Source organism: Acinonyx jubatus, chromosome C2 (assembly GCF_027475565.1).
Source record: "Acinonyx jubatus isolate Ajub_Pintada_27869175 chromosome C2, VMU_Ajub_asm_v1.0, whole genome shotgun sequence".
Classification (NCBI taxonomy): domain Eukaryota; kingdom Metazoa; phylum Chordata; class Mammalia; order Carnivora; family Felidae; genus Acinonyx; species Acinonyx jubatus.
The window spans coordinates 10,770,893-10,784,673 of record NC_069384.1 but is presented as its reverse complement, the minus strand read 5'-3'; the positions used below and the strand labels follow the sequence as shown (position 1 = coordinate 10,784,673).

At 46.8% G+C, this 13,781-nt stretch overlaps 1 long non-coding RNA gene across 1 annotated transcript; it reads right to left on the bottom strand.

Moving 5' to 3' along the window:
- Positions 1 to 1,296: 1,296 nt before the first annotated feature.
- LOC113594377 (uncharacterized) lies at positions 1,297 to 13,120 on the bottom strand. Its single transcript, XR_008297550.1, has 4 exons — positions 11,941 to 13,120; positions 7,692 to 8,049; positions 5,082 to 5,135; positions 1,297 to 4,671 (listed from the first exon to the last, which is right to left on the bottom strand). It is a non-coding gene; the product is annotated as an uncharacterized LOC113594377 (long non-coding RNA).
- Between the last annotated feature and the right edge of the window lie 661 nt (positions 13,121 to 13,781).

The following is a 13,781-nucleotide window of genomic DNA, read 5'->3' as shown; positions in this document are numbered from 1 at the left end:
GGGGGACAGAGGATCCGAAGCCAGCTCTGTGCCGACCGCAGAGAGCAGAGAGCCCAATGTGGGGCTCAAACTCACGAAGCACGAGATCATGACCTGAGCCAGAGTTGGATGCCCAACCCTGAGCCCCCCAGGCGCCCCAGTATGTTTAAGTTTATAAACATTTTTTCAAACGGATTACACCAAGTGACATTCCTCTTGGCGGCATATGAACGTCTTGGTTGCTCCCTATCCTTGCCAACGTTGGCAGGGGAAGTTTTTGATGTTGTGTATCTTTTCATATGTCGAGTGGCCATCTGTATCTCTGGATGGGAATCTTTATCAGACAGGTATTTTGAAAATACTTTCCCCAGTGTGAGAGGTGCCCCAGCCTCTCGTTTTATTGACAGTGCTTTAAAAAAAAAATTATAGGGGCGCCTGGGTGGCTCAGTCGTTTAAGCGTCCGACTTCGGTTCAGGTCATGATCTCGCGGTCCGTGGGTTCGAGCCCCGCATCGGGCTCTGTGCTGATGGCTCAGAGCCTGGAGCCTGTTTCAGATTCTGTGTCTCCCTCTTTCTCTGACCCTCCCCTGTTCATGCTCTCTCTCTCTCTGTCTCAAAAATAAATAAATGTTAAAAAAAAGATTAAAAAAAAATTATAAGGGGCACCTGGGTGGCTCAGTCCGTTGAGCGTCCCACTTTGGCTCAGGTCATGATCTGGAGGTTCATGGGTTAGAGCCCTGTACTGGGCTCGCTGCTGTCAGCTCAGAGCCCTCTTCAGATCCTCTGAGCACCCCCCCGCCCCTCCCCTGCTTGCACCCTCTCAAAAATAAATACACATTTAAAAAATAATAACAAAATTTTAAAAATTAAAAAATGATGAAATCTAAATTATTAAATTTAATTTTTGATGCTTTTTTTTATCTTAGCTAAGTGTCTAACCCGAGATCGCTATGACTTTGTTCTATGTTTTCTTTTAGAAATTTTTATAGTTTTAGATGTATAGTTGATGATCCGAGTTGAAATTTTTTTTTTTAAATTTTTTTTTAACGTTTATTTATTTTTGAGACAGAGAGAGACAGAGTATGAACGGGGGAGGGTCAGAGACAGGGAGACACAGAATCCGAAACAGGCTCCAGGCTCTGAGCTGTCAGCCCAGAGCCCGACACGGGGCTCGAACTCACGGACTGTGAGATCATGACCTGAGCCGAAGTCGGACGCTCAACCGACTGAGCCACCCAGGTGCCCAGAGTTGAAATTTTTATAAAGGGGAAAGAAGAGGTTGAAGATTCTGCTTTTGCATGGCAATATCCAGTTTTTTCAGTAAGATTTGTTGAAAAGACTGACCTTCCTCCACTGAATTACTTGGGCTTAGAATACTACAACCAGATTAACTACCATTCAGGAATAAAGCAAAATAAACAGATTTTAAGAATTTCAAAGATAAAGAGAATTCACATTTACTAAAAGTGCACGTTAATAATGCACAATTATACATGGTATGTCTTCTGTAACATTAATAGATGTATGTACATGCCTAATATTCATGGGGGAGATCAATAATGCACGATTATACATAGGGTTTGAAAAATACACCTTACTTTTGATTTTAAAAAAGGTATAAATTGCGGCGCCTGGGTGGCTCAGTCGGTTCAGTGTCCGACTTCGGCTCAGGTCATGATCTTGCAGTTTGTGAGTTCAAGCCCTGCATCGGGCTCTGTGCTGATGGCTTGGAGCCTGGAGCCTGCTTCGGATTCTGTGTCTTCCTGTCTCTGCCCCTTCCCCGCTCATGCTCTGTCTCTCTCTGTCTCTCAAAGATGAATAAACGTTTAAAAAAATTTTTCAAAGCTATAAATTAATGATAAATATACAGTCAATGAACATTTATATATCTGGAAACTAAAAATTAATTCATGTTTACTTAACACATTGGTTAAAGCAGAAAACATTGTAAAAATAAAAAGATCTCAAAGGACATAGGAAATATTACATATGAAATCCTCTGGGTTCAAAAGTGGTTCTTAGAGGTAAATTTATAGCATTAAATACATTTTTAAAAAGAAACAATGATAGTAAACAAATTTAACCCAAAAAGCAAAAGAACTGTAAGATAAACTAAAGGAAACAGAATAAATTAAATTTTCAACTAAGAACATAAATTTAAAAAAAAGAAGACAGGAAAATAGAATAGCCAGACCAAATGAAAAGCCCCTCAAGAAATACAATTTGAAGATTTGGATGAAATATACTTTTTTTTTTTTTTTGAGAAAAAACCCCATAAATTTCCAAAGTTAATTCACGAGTAAACAGAAATTCAGAAGAAAGCTAGAGTCTATAAAAAGGATCACATCAGTGGCTGGATTTACTAGCAGATTAGGCACAGCCAAAGAAAAGATTAACGAATTAGAAAAGTCAGTTGAAAACACATAGAGTGACGCACAAGAGGAAAAAATTATGGGAAATACAAAAAACAAGGAGCAAGAAAAAGGATCAACAGAGTGCAGCTGCAGTCCTAGAAATACAGAAGCAAGTGAATGGAGCAGAGGCGATATTCGGAGACACGGGGGATCGAGAAAGTTCCGAAACCGGTTTTTTAAAATCAACACGTGGGTTTCTCAGAATTGGGCTTGGAGTTCATAGATCAGCAAGGGGAGGAAAGCCAGAATTATCCAGGTGGTAATGGATTTGAGTTGGCGATGCCAGTATGAACTCATGGTTAGCTTAATACAGGTAGAGATGGTTACTTATGCGAGTGTTTGTAGGTCAGCACATGTACAGAGCGTAGTCTAAACATGCATACTTTCTGCTCTGTCCTCGGAGGGCTCCACAAGAGAGGACATCCGGGTAACAGTAAGCACACCTCAGCACCCAGACCCTAATATTATTCTCTGGCAAAGGAACAGGGCTCTTTGGAGAAATGGCTGTTTCTAGAACTGGGGCAGGAAATGTATGAGCCGAGCCTGGAGGACCTGGTATTCCCGGAAGGTAAGGAAATGCTCAAAACAGAACATCAAGGGGGGTCAAAAGACCACAGGAGCCAACTGAGAGGGTTCGCGATGGTCAAAGCTGAACTTCTGAGCTGCAAAATCATCAAGTAAATATCCACAAGGCCATACTGATGTAAATAAAGGACTGAATTGATAAATGAGGAAGACACCAATCTCCCACGCAGAAGGATTCCAAAGAATTCATGTAGTTACGGTGCCTCCGAGGAGAGGGAGTCAAACTCCCCATCCTGTGAGTGACTTCCTCCCAAACTGCACAGTATAGAAAGGGAGGGAGAAAAACTAACTTTCCACTGGAGACACATGACAAACGCAGCCTCAGCCGGGTGAACGGGGCCACCAACAGTCGTAAATCATGTTGACCAGGACGTACGCTTGCCACGATGTGGTGAAAATAGCGCTTGACCTCTGTGGTCTTCCTCCCCATCATATCACAAGAGAAACATCAGACAAATCCCAGTAGTGGGTGGGTGGGCACCCCACAGAGCACCTGACTAGTCCTTCTCAAAACTCTCAGGGGCATCCCAAGAGGGAATGTCTGAGAAGCTCCCACAGCCATGAAGGGCCTAGGGCTTAAAGCCATGTGACAACTAAATGCAATGTGGGACCCGAGAACAAAAAAAAAAAAAAAAAAAGAACATTTGGTGAAGACTAAGAAAATCAAAATAAATTGTGAATTTACGTTAATGGTGTATCAGTATGGGTTCATTAATTGCAGCAAATGCACCAAACAAATACACAAAAACACAAAATACCAACACAAATACAAAGACACAAAATACAAATACACAAAAACAAATGCAAAAGGCTAATAGCAGGGGAAGCTGAATGGGAGGTATATGGGAACTCTGTGTTCTATCTTCTCAATTTTTCTGAAAATCTAAAACTCTCTTCAAAAGTAAAGTCTGTTAAAAAGAAACAAAGTTAAGGGGTGCCTGGGTGGCTCAGTCGGTTAAACGTCCAACTTCGGCTCATGTCATGATCTCGTGGTCTGTGAGTTCGAGCCCCGTGTCAGGCTCCGTGCTGACAGCTCGGAGCCTGGAGCCTGCTTCAGATGCTGTGTTTACCTCTCTCTCTGTTCCTCCCCTGCTCACACTCTGTCTCTCTCTGTCTCTCAAAAATAAAGATTTTTTTTAAATTAAAAAAAAAAAAAAAGAAAAAATGTTTATGGTGGTTCAGTGGGTTGAGCATCCAACTCTTGATTTCATCTCAGATCGCAGGGTTCCTGGGCTGCTTGTATAGCCTGCTTGGGATTCTTTCTCTCCCTCTCTCTCTGTCCTGCCCACCCCCCACCGGCTCAAGTTCACTTGAGCATATGCGCGCTCTCTCTCTCTCTCTCTCTCTCTCAAAATACATGAATAAACATTGAAAAAAATTTAAATGAACAAACTACTAACCCACAAGGAAAGACAGATGAATCTCTCTCACAGGAAGTTGAGCAAAAGAAGCCAGACAAGCCTACAACTTCTAGGATTTCTTGCATATAGGATTCTTAGGCTGGAGACTACGGCATGAGAAGTTAGGAAGTTTTTCTTTGGGAAGTTCGGCAGATGGTGACCAGATGATGTCACGTGAGGGGCTTCGGGAGTGTAATTAACATCTTCTTTCTTGCTCTAGCTGGTGGTTCCACGGATATGTTCACTTTACGAAAATTAATTGAGCTGACGCTCATTACTTGTGTGTTAATAAACCTGAATGGTAGGAAAGAAGGAAGAATGCACAAAGAATGAATCAGAATGTGTATCCACATGGATAAATGTTAAAAAATGTTGAATTTTAAAAAGTAATTTGCCAAATAATACCGAAAAATATCTATTTCTAAATTGATTTTTTTAACGTTTGTTTATTTTTGAGACAGAGAGAGACAGAGCATGAGCGGAGAGCGGAGGAGGGGGCGAGAAAGAGAGAGAGAGAGAGAGAGAGGGAGACACAGAATCCGAGGCAGGCTCCGGGCTCTGAGCCGTCAGCACCGAGCCCGACGCGGGGCTCGAACTCACGTACCGTGAGATCATGACCTGAGCCGAAGTTGGACACTCAACCGACTGAGCCACCCCGGCGCCCCCCTGTTTTTAAAATTTACCATTGGTAAAACAAACTATACTTTTGTTCCATGACAGGGAGGCGTCTGTAAAAAGACCTCGGAAGGCCGGAAGAGCTGTAAGACAAAAGAAAAAGGCCAACGAGTGGGGCTGGATGAGAAATGGTTTATTCACAGGATTTACAGACAGAGATATGTACTGGATGGCCGCCAGTCAACTAGATCTCCCCAACCCCACCTCGTTTAAGCCCAGCTTTTATAACCCTAGAGGCTGGGAGTATAGCTGAGGGACCACCTAAGAGGAGAATGTCTGAAAATAGATGCGTGTCATTGTCCTATCTCCAGGGCAGATCAAGGACGTTATGCCTTGAGGGTGCACTTAAAGGTGCCCTTAAACAAAAGGAGAGAATGTGGGGGAGGTACTATGCCTAAGACTGTTTCAAAGAATCACAGACCAGGGTCAGCCCAGCAGGTTTGGCCAAGATGACATTAGTCTGGTTCACACCGTCTTGCTTACTGACTTAGAAAATTTAGTCTAAATACCTACAAATGATAGGAGAAGATAGGATTCAGTAGGCAGAGAGGGAAAGATTAGGACCTGAGGTCCCTAGGTGGGGAAAAACACCTATTTTGGAACAATCCTGGGAGTATCTGACCACAGCAAGCCCCCTCCAGAGTAAGGTTCCTCTGAAGAATGGAACAGACCCCCACCGACTCCCCTCGGATTTTCCTCAGGAATTTGACTAAAGACCTATGTATGGCTATAGACCACCCCTCATGCAATGGAAACGAGCCAATCAGGAATGGACACCCCAGAACCTAGAGCTACAAGCCAATAAGGGTAGAACCTGAGAAGGAACAAGGGGGAAGGGGAGGAAGAGGGCTGACCAGAACCTTCTAAAACAAGGACCCTTGCCTATAGTCCTCGGGCATCCGCTTTCCGATGTCCTGTCTCTGTAAAGAGAGTTTTCCTACTATGCTTCCTTTCTGATCTTATACTCTAACAGACTTTTGCCTGCTGCTCATTTTGTGTCCGCCTCTTTATTCTTCTAAGCGTTGAGACCATGAATCCCAAGAATTGTGGTAAAAAAAAAAAAAAAAAACAACCCTGCAACAGAAACACACATGAGATTATAAATACCAAGTTCCTAATTGTAGTAACCTCTGCAGAGGGAGGAAGGGAAATCGAATCTAGGAAGGGGCGATAAAGGGTCTCATTTCTACCGATCATATTTTAAATTTATTTATTTATTTATTTTGAGAGAGGGAGAGAGAGAGTGGGGGGGAGGGGCAGAGAGAGTGAGAGAGAGAATCCCAAGCAGGCTCCACACTGAGCATAGAGCCCGATATGGGGCTCTGTCTCACAAACCCGAGATCGCTACATGAGCTGAAATCAAGAGTTGGATGCTTAAGTGACTGAGCCACTCAGGTGCCCTTGTACTATTTTATATATATATATATATATATATATATATATATATATAAAATCTGAAGCACAAATTGCAAAATATTAAGTTATAATACAGTTGGGTTCAGCTACATGGGTAATAATGATATTATTCTCTATTATTTTTCTAGTTTTGAAATATGTACAGATTTGTGTATGTATATATCTCAATAACATGTAACAGCCTAGGAGAATTAAGAAGCATTTTATGATCAACACTTGGCCTCCATGTTGCTGAGGATGAATGGATCCATAGATCCTTTGCAATACAGAAGCCGTTAGCCTCTTTTTTTTTTTTTTTTAATCAGGAGGATTTGCAACTCGAAGACTAATGACCTCTGCATTTCAACAGCCCCTTGTTAACATCATAACTTTCATGAAATGTAATTTCAAAGTTTCCTGGAAGATAAATTTCATCTGCTGATAAGGCTTTTTAGAACCACTGGGAACAGGCAGATATTAGAGGTCAATGAGAAACGAACCCCGTTGCTCATTCATTCTCTCCAGAGCATGAACTGAGCACCCATACGGTCTATGTGAGATATTATGGGGCTTGAACGATGCTGGTTTCAGAGGAGAGACAGAAGTAAACAGCTCTGAGAAACATTTCGGGGCAGAGCTGTTAGAAGTCCCTGAATGGCTCTGAATAATGTGGTTGAGCCCAAGAGGTTGGGAGAGCCATCAAGGACAGCAAGAGTTGACTTGAGTGAGCATGTGGAGGCTGGCGCCATTAACTGCGGTGGGGAAGTTGGGGGGAAATTTTAAGAAGTGTGTCTTTTGAACACGCGAGGTTTGGGATGCCCTCCAAAGTCCACCTCTAGATGTGGGCAGTTGTAGGTTGAATATGAAGCTCAGAGGGGAGTCGGGCTAGGGACACACACGTGGGTGTCGTGATGGTCCTCGATGCCAAGGGACTTACTGAGACCCCCCCTTGGAGAAGAGAGGTCTGAGGATCCAGTCCTGGCCAGTGGTCCAACAGCAAAGCAGCCAGCCAGTGGGGAAAGGAGGGCCATTCCCCTGGACCACACGGGCTCTTCGAGCAGGGATCTGGGACTACCGCCCCAGGCAGCATAAGGGAAACACAGGTCAAAAGAAAGAGGATTTTCCCTGAGCCCAAAGGGAAAGAAAACTCCCTCCCTCCCTTTTCTTAGGGTGTTTTCTTTAGAATCTTTGCTGTCTCTTTGAGATGCATGAAAGTCTCTCAAAAAATGAAGTAAGCCCCTTACCAGTTTTGCTTCTCAGGAATGTCTCTCTTGGGGGCCTTGGAGCCACCTCTTTGAAACACGAACACTGAGGTGGCCGGTGGCCAGTGTGCCGGTTTCTCTGGGAGCTTAGCCCAGGTGCCCGGCTTCAAGTCGTAACTTCCTACTTATCCAAAAGGTAGGTTAACATTAGTGTTCCCTAAAATTAGCTGCTTTGGGGCACCTGGGTGGCTCAGTCGTTTAAGCAGGTGACTCTTGATTTCAGCTCAGGTCATGATCTCACCGTTGTGATGACGGGGTAGGAGCATAAGGCAGGTTGACGGGTCATGACACCCTTCCACCCCGAGGTGGGATCTGTGTAACATTCCTCAGGCACTCTTGGCTGCCCAAGAACAAAGGAAAGGACAGAAAACAAATGGTTAAACTGATAGAGTCTCCGTCAATTTACAAACATCTTGGTAAATTACAAGAAAAAGGCAAACTCATCAATAGCTTCATCTCCAGGAACTCCCTGCTGTCTCAATGTTAATGCTTTGCTAGAGGGAAAAATAGCCTTAGTTTGACAATAGCTAGGCCTCCAGTCATCTGTGAGCCTCCTTGGTATATGGAGATCCCTTTAAGAAACTTCCTCTTGACTGTGTCTCCCCCAGCTCCATGGTATATAACCAGTCACGCTTCATAACCCCAGTGTAGCTCTTTCTGCCCACGGGTCCTGTCCCCGTGCTCTAAAAAAAAATCACCTTTCCTGTACCAAAGACGTCTCAAAAATACTTTCTTGGCCATTGGCTCCGGATTCCCATGACTCCAAAACCTCATCAGTGAGATTGAGCTCCACGTTGGGCTCAGCACTGGGCTCTGAGCTGGGGGCGCAGCCTGCTTAAGATTCTCTCTCTCTCTCAAAAAGAGAGAGAGAATACTAGGTGCTTCAACAGCCTGCCAACTTCTGCTCTGGGGTGGGTGAGGGAGGTGAGCCTTTGGGGGACATCCCTCCAGAGTCAGCCACCCTGGACCCAAAGCCGCAGGACCTGTTCTGGCCCATCACTGCTGTCCCCAGCTTCAGCAAAGGGGGGGGGGGGGGTCCAGCACGTGTAAACGCCAGGTAAGGAGCTGCACTGCTGTGGAAGTTGGGCGGTCCAAGAAACACAAAGGAGCTGATCGGAGGAAGGCCGTCCCCAGTCTCACGGAAGGGGAATTACGCACGAGTCACAGCAGAGAGTAGGATGGGGCAAGTCACGGCTATCCGTGTGATAAGTTACTGCTCAGAGAGAAAATGGAAAAAGGGCTCCCACATTCTTCAACTCAGAAGCAGTCTGCTCCAGGCAGAGGATGACAACGGTTCTCCAGGTAGAACTTGTACTTGAAGTAGACATTCAATGGTCTGAGAAGGCAAATGAGATCATCTTACTGGTTTCGGGGCCTAGGAATAGCATCTCAGGCCCCTGAGGGCAGGATGGGGCGGGTGACCTCTGGGTCCAACAGGCATGGTTGGTAAGCTAATGGGAATGTTACAGAAGCGTGGGGGTGTGTAAGGCTTGGTAAAAGCTTTAAGTAGTCAGGCCAGTGCCAGTGTCCCAGGGACAAACCCAGACATGAGAACCCGCCGTGAACTATGATCTCATCCTTGGCAGGTCCCCACTCTGCAGCTCGAGTGTCCAGAGCTTCTGCAGACGAAAGGCAGCCTCTGTTAACCTTTAGTCAAGAGGTTAACACACGTCTGCTACATTCGGGGCTCCAGAAACAATGGGCTCCATACCAACCCCACACTTCTGTAAGCCCTGGAGGATCACTAGATCTCAAGGTGGGCTTTGAACTTGGTGTCATCACCAACCATGGGTGTGGGCCTGGAAGTCTCAAGCCTCAAGAGTCGGAATGCTGATGCCTGGGAACTGGGGGCATAGGAGACAAACACTCTACTTCTACGTGTATTTACCGTTTGGGCCAACCATCTCAGGTGCCTTTCCTTTTTTGATCTTTGTGCCAGAGTCCTTCTCATGAGAATCAACATTAGCATCGCCTTAGCCGAAGGAGCCTCTCTTGGGTCGAAAGGCCAAACCCTTCCCCTCGCAGTCAATCCTGGCTGGATTGTAAGGACTTTTGCCTTATCTCCCTCTCTCCAGCGTTTAGCCCTGCTTTGGGCACCTAGTTGGTACCCAATAACTGTTCAGAGGTGAGTGAATGAATTCAGCAGGTGAAGAAGACGCTGGCCTAAGGGTGGTTTGCTTATTTGAGAAAGTCACTGAGCTTGTTAGTTTCTCATCTCTTTCCACCAACCAGGAATAGAGACCAAAACCCAGATTAGTCTTTTCATGCCAGGACGTGTCCTGTCCTTTATGTGGTGCGCTCTTAACCTTGGAGTCCTTGCTTTTAGTCACTCCTAATACCCTAATACTCTGGTGCTTACCTGGATGGAGCTCACCTTGTGCTCTGACCGGGGAAGCCCACCCTCACCCAACCCCAACCTTCCACACTCCCTCACCTGACTCCGCCTGACAACTCGGCCCACTGGCCCCTCCATCCGTTGGCAAGAGGGCACTGTTGACTGCTCTCTACTGACACGTAAGTGCAAACTGGTGCTCAGGACACCGCCTAAGACTGGAATTCAACCCAGGCTGCTAATGGCACACGACCAGAGATCATGATAGTCCTTATTAAGCCACAGCAGTTTCCCCTCTTCTAGAATTTCCGAGCTCCCATACGAAGCTCATCATGGCTTACCACCAGGTGTGGGTGAATTTCTCATCTTCCTGAGCCTCCCCCTTCCTTCGAAAACCATCTGTTTTTACCTTAAGGGAAATAAATCTTTAGGAAACGTGGGCTGTTTGGGGGTCCGGAATTTCAACATATGGCACCAAACCCTTTCCTTCCCGCTGAATTTTTGGAGGAGCTCCTCACCTTGTGAATTTGTAGCACTCCAAAGCAGTGAACCCATATAAACACCTGTAAATGCAAAGGGCCATCCACTAGTAGGCCCCTGCTGTATACCAGTTACGCAGAGGGAAGAAGGTAGAGAACTCTTCATCCAAGCAGCTGCTGTGAGAAGACTTGGCTTTGTCAGGCAAGCCCACTGTGGCAGACCCTGAGCCGTGCTGACTGGCACTGGGCCTTCGGGGGGTGGGGGGGAGTGAAAAGTCTGGATCTGAGTGGGTGTTTGGGTTGGGTGGGATTCAGGAGGGCAGAAGAGGAGGCGGCAGGGGGAGGGAGAATGGGATGGTGGAATGTTCTGCAAGATGAAACCCCGCCTCTCGAGCCAAAATGGGTGGCCCCTCTTGCACAGGAAAGGATGCTTCACATCACTTGCCCCAGGGAAAAGGAAACGCACACCACAGTGAGATGTCACTTCATACCCACTGGGTGACCAGACTGAAAAAGTCAGGTCACACTAAGTATCGGTGAGGAGGTGGAGAAAATCCAAGCCCTCATACACTCCTGGTGGGCGTGCAAAATGGTTCAGCTGCTTTGGGAGACACTCAGGCCAGTCCTCAAATGATTAAACATAGAGTTACCATATGACCCAGCAATTCTGCTCCTATGCATAGACCCAAGAGTAACAAAAGTGTGTCCACACACTTTTATGCAAGTATTCATAGCAGCATGATTCATAATAGCCGAAAAGTGGCAACAGCCAAATGCCCCTCAACTAATTAATGGGTAAACAAAATGTGCCAAAGCATACAACAGAGTATTATTCCATCGTACAAAGGAACGAAGTGCTGATACGTGATACAACGTGGATGAACCACGTAACTGTTCATGATGCGTGACAGGAACCAGTCCCGAAAAGATCACATGTTCTAGGATTCCATTCGCACGAAAGCCCAGGACGGGGAAATCTACAGGAACAGGAAGTAGATTCATGGTTGCTTACGACTAGGTTGGGGGTGGGGTTTGGGGCGGGGGGTTGGAGGAAGGTTGGGGGATAATAGCTAAAGGGTTCGGAGGTTTTTTTGAGGTGACAAAAATCCTCCAAAACAGACGGTGGTGTGCTGGTTGCACACGTGCGTGAATACACCCAACGCCCTGAACTGTACACGTTAAACGGGTGAATCGTGTGCAATTACGTGTCAACAAAACCATTTACGAAGAAACAAAGCGAAATGAAGCCAAAAGTCTTCTTCCCGTCTTGTGGACTTCTTGTGGAAATTAACGAGGGAGGCACACTTTGCCACCGGGGAGGTGTGGCAGAAAGGGAGGCAGAGGCTGGTGGGAAGAGTGCAAACAGGTGCCACGCGAGGCCTTGGGCCCCCCCAAGCTGGCGAGTGCGCCTTGCTGTTACTCTGGCAGGATGCTTTGACATCGGGGTCGCACACAGACGTTCTCCAAGCGACACCACAATCCTCCGGAGCGTTGTGCAGTGTCTTCCTGTTCGTGCTCTGACCGTGCGTCCTGAAGGTCGCGGAGCATCATCGTGCAGACTTCTCCATCCCTCACTTCGCCTGAAAAGGGTGCAATCAAGTGGGTGCCAAAAGTCTCACTGGCTAATCCATCTCGGGAGGGCTCGGACAAGATCCCCAAGAAGGACCCGGCTTGGGGTGTCTGCTCCAGTCACTGCCACCTGTCAGGACGTGCAATTCCCACTTCCAAGTTGCTGGAAATTCCCAAGTATATGGAGTTGCTTCGTGAGACAGGACAGAGGAGTCTGGGGACGGGGGCGGGGCGGGGAGGGGAGTTCGTTAGAGTATTTAAAAAAAAAAAAGAAAAAGATGTCGCTAGGATGCCTGGGTGGCTCAGTCGGTGGAGCATCTGACTCTTGATTTTGGCTCAGATCATGATCCCAGGGCCGCGGGATCAAGTCCCAAATCAGGTGCTGTGCCACACAACATGCTTGGGATTCTCTCTCTGCCCCTCTCCCCTGCTTGTGCGCTCGCTCTAAGAAAAAAAAAAAAAAGACATTGCTTGGCAATGATTTCAACATACAATCTTTGTCAGTTGCGTTGTGTAAGCACTTGGATGTCAAATGGCTTACATCGGGGGATTATTTGGTTCTCAGTCCCTATAGGAAAGTGCTCAGGAATGAACTGTTAATTGTGCATTCAGAAGCAAGAGGCTGCAGCTGTTGCATATTGCAGGTCAAGGTCAGTAGCTCAGCAACGTCCCCTCTGTGCCAGCTCTTTTAAGCTGGGCCCTGCAGATCCCACCGGGACTTTTCAGACACCTGCAGGGTGCCTCGACTAATCATGTCTTTGAAATGTTTTCTCATCACTCAGTGATGTCCTACTTCAGCTCAAGCCCACTGGCCAGATAGACGGGGCAGATACGGACACAATACGGGCACAGCCAGAGGCTGTGGAGATGAGAACCAGCGCCCCCCGCCCCCGGAGCACCTGTGGAAAACCAGGCTGGAGTTTCCGTGTTGGATGCATGGTCTCCGTTAAGAAAACACCTCCTGTAAGATATTTTTGTCATCTGCTTTGCCTGAGGTCCCACCAGCCACACGGACACAGCCCGCTCAATAGTGTAGTTGAGCGCGACTTGAGGACATCAGACAAGTGTCCCCAAAGGAAAAGATGCTTGAGAAGGGTCCTGGAGAATGACTAGAAGCTGGAAAATCAGAGAAACCATTGCAGGTGAAGACACAGAGGGAGGGGAGGCAGGACCAGAGCAGTACGGGTGCCCCATGGTGCCTGCTGGTGAGAAAGAATTCCCAGGGTAGAGGAAGGTGTGTCGGGAGATTGGGTTTGGCCTGGGCATGAAGGTGAAGGGGAGTATGAAGATCACACATACGTGTTAGAAAGCTCACTCTGGGGGCGCCTGGGTGGCTCAGCCGGTTGAGCGTCCGGCTTTGGCTCAGGTCACGATCTCACAGTTCGTGAGTTCAAGCCCCGCCTCGGGCTCTGCGCTGACAGCTCAGAGCCTGGAGCCTGCTTCGGACCCTGTGTCTCCCTCCCTCTCTGCTCCTCCCCCGCTCATGCTCTGTCTCTTTCTCTCCTTCAAAAATAAATAAAAACATTAAAAAAAATTAAAAACAAAAAAGAAAAGAAAGCTCACGCTGGCAGGAATGTGAGAGTGGATGGGGGAGGCTTTGCTGAAAACGAAGTGAGAACTGAGGGGGCCCTGAATGAATGAAGCGGGGACAAGGAGCCAGGACACCTCCCAGCGCCCTGCCTTGAGTCACTA